Source organism: Echinops telfairi, unplaced genomic scaffold (genome assembly GCF_000313985.2).
Source record: "Echinops telfairi isolate 266 unplaced genomic scaffold, ASM31398v2 ScPeMD7_3533;HRSCAF=4204_0, whole genome shotgun sequence".
Lineage (NCBI taxonomy): Eukaryota > Metazoa > Chordata > Mammalia > Afrosoricida > Tenrecidae > Echinops > Echinops telfairi.
Window position 1 is genome coordinate 12960048 of NW_022107431.1, and position 2873 is coordinate 12962920.

Sequence of the window (2873 nt, forward strand, 5' to 3'; positions counted from 1 at the left end):
GGGGAGGGAGGGGACAAATGAGGAGCTGTTGCCAGGGGTTTAGGTGGAGAGCAAATGTTTTGAGAATGATGAGGGCAATGAATGTACAAATGTGCTTGACACAATTGATGTATGTATGGATGGTGATGAGTTGTATGAGCCCCTAATAAAATGATTAAAAAATAAAAATAAGAAGAACAAATCATTTCATATTGGGAAAAAAATACTCATATCTTAATGTCTTATAAGGAACCCTGGTGGTGGTGTGGTTATGCCTTGGGCTGCAATTTGCATGGTGAGCAGTTCAAACCCCCCCCCCCCCCCCCCCCGCCCCGCAGCTCCTTGGGAGAAAAACTGGGCTTTCTACTCCTGTCAGCAGTCATAGTTTGGAAACCCACGGGGCAGTTCCGCCCTGTTTTCCAAGGCTACGATGAGTCGGCATTGGCTCTATGGCGTGAGTACTAATATTATGGGGTGGGGGAGACGGGCATGTGCATCCCCGTTATGCTGGGAAATGTAGTATCAGTATTTGTACGTCCTTCAAGCATTAGTTGGGGGAGAAAGGTGAGGTAAAGAGTTACAGTCTCAGAGATCCAAGGGGCAGTTCTGTAGGAACTGATTCAATGGCGGAGAGTTTGGTTTGGTTTGGTCAGGCATTCTTTAAGTTACACCTGCTGGCAAGTGATGCGCATCAATCACCTTTCAGTTTAAGCTCAGCTGCAAGCTGTCTACCAGAGGTAGGGCTTCAGACGGCCGAGTTGGATCGCAGCATGCCCACAATATAAAAACACCCAAGGCCTGACACCAGTCCCACGTGGTGTCCGCACTGGTCAGCCCTCGGTCAGTCCAGGCGGCTTATTTCAGGGGAAGGAGGAGCGATGTTAGGTGAGATGGTCCTGAAGAAAGAACCAGATGTCTGAAAGTGTGTCAGGATCAAAACCCCCACCTGGTGGGGCCTGGGGCGAGAAGAGGGTGATAAGCCGAGCTGGTTGCTACTTTCTCAAAGCGAGGTGACTAACAGCAGGTGAGGGAGATGATCTGCACGGTGACGACCATCAACCAAGCTAAATAGCGAGATCATGGTTTTCAAATAAAAATTTGATGTCCTGGTTCAACCAGCATTTTCCAGAGTTTTCAATATCGGAGGGGGAAAGTATGTCTTTTTAGGACCAGTGGTATTTCTTGCTGGGTGGCACAGTAGTGAATTCGCTTGATGACTTCCTGAAAGGGCAGGGAATCTGCTTCCTAAAGGTCAGCTTTGACAGCCCCGAGGGCAGCAATTCCACCCTGACAGGGGCTCGCCAGGAGTCACTGCAGCAGTTACAACATCTCCTGTCAACTTGAGCAAATAGGGTGAGTCTAGTCTGTCAATCAGGTCACAGGCAATGAGGCCTCTGTGAGGGTCTGGCCTTCAACTGAAGATTCTGGGAACTCCCGTCTTCCTCCCTGAGGTAGAACACACAGTCTCTCTGCTTCACAATCCTGTAGACAAGCCACATGGAGCCACACTGATGGTAATCAGAGGCCTGGAGGAGACACGTGGAGACCCACGCCAGTGTTGAGATGCTTCTACCGCCACTGGATCCACAAGACTTTCCACCCACTGGCCTGTGATCTTGCATTCAGCATTATGTCATGGCTGCGTAAGTCTAAAGAGGAATTTATGGACTGGTGTCAGACTTTTGGGCTAATGCCAGACCTACGGACTTGATCTGAACTAGGCTGGAATATTTCTTAATATATAATTTCTCTTTAATATAAAGTTCTCTCTTACACATGAGTATCTATGAATTTGTTCCTCTAGTCTACTGGACTAACCCAGTCACAAAGGATGCCACTCTGGCTGGTTTGGGGTATTTTTTGTCTTGTATGGTTCATAGCTATTTTCACCTGGGAAGAAAGTTGGGGTGGTGGGGGTTGGGGGGTGTCAGCCAGCTGGACTCAGGACCAGCAACTTCACACCCAAACAGAGGGAGCCTCCTCCTAGCTAGCCATTGTCCATCAAAAAGAAGCCAGCCTTCCCTGCACTCATTAACAGGAACCAAGGGGCTTCCCCGCAGCTGGCTGGCTCTACAGACCTTCCCCCTGCCAGCAGTGGGGTGGGGGGGTAGCATATAACAGGTGCACACACTCCCAAGAGCAACTCACTCCAGACAGTAAAACCTCATCTGGGTGGCTTCTGAGAGCTTCAGACTGACACCACTCACACACCAACTTTAAAATGGTCCAAAAAAGTAAAAGGAGCAGGCCTATGGGTCTCATAGAGGCTGGTAGGGGCCCTCCCTTGAAACTTCAATCCTTAGCCACCCTCCAGGTCTAGAAATGAACACACCCCTAGCTCAGTTTTCAGACAAACAACAGACAGGCCTATGAGGGGATGGATGGTACCAGCTGCACACACCTTAGACCCATTCACCATCCGCGATCAGAAGGAGGGCTTCCCCCAAGGACAACATCCAGAAGGATCCAGACAGGAGGAGGGATGGAAACAGGAGACACAGGGAGGAACTGGGCTAAGGGGCGGGGCGTGGCACTGGAGATTGCAATCCAGGAGACGAAGCACAGTGTGTCTGGGTTCCTGGCTGAACAACGGACTTGCCCTGAAAAACTTCCCTCGACTCAAAATAAAAAGTCAATACAAATGAGTGAGAGAGAGAGATTCAGAAGTAAGTGTGTGTGTGTGTGTGTGTGTGTGTGTGTGTGTGAAAGGATCTAGTCTGCCACATATGTGTGTGTGTGTGTGTGTGTGTGTAAAAGGAGAGAAAACATGTTAAGAATTCATCAAATGTGTTGACTATTTCTCAGGGTAGATTGTGTGGCTTGAAAATAACATTTCAAAACCTGATAGGATTAGATGTACTGTCAACATGTTTTACAATGAAGGATTAGCTGGA

General features: G+C 48.8%; 1 protein-coding gene across 1 annotated transcript in view; it reads right to left on the minus strand.

Annotated features, from left to right (window-relative positions):
- TIAM2 (TIAM Rac1 associated GEF 2) overlaps positions 1–2873 on the minus strand; it is a 150391-nt gene that overhangs the window by 90650 nt on the left and 56868 nt on the right. The gene's annotated exons all lie outside the window — the stretch shown is intronic.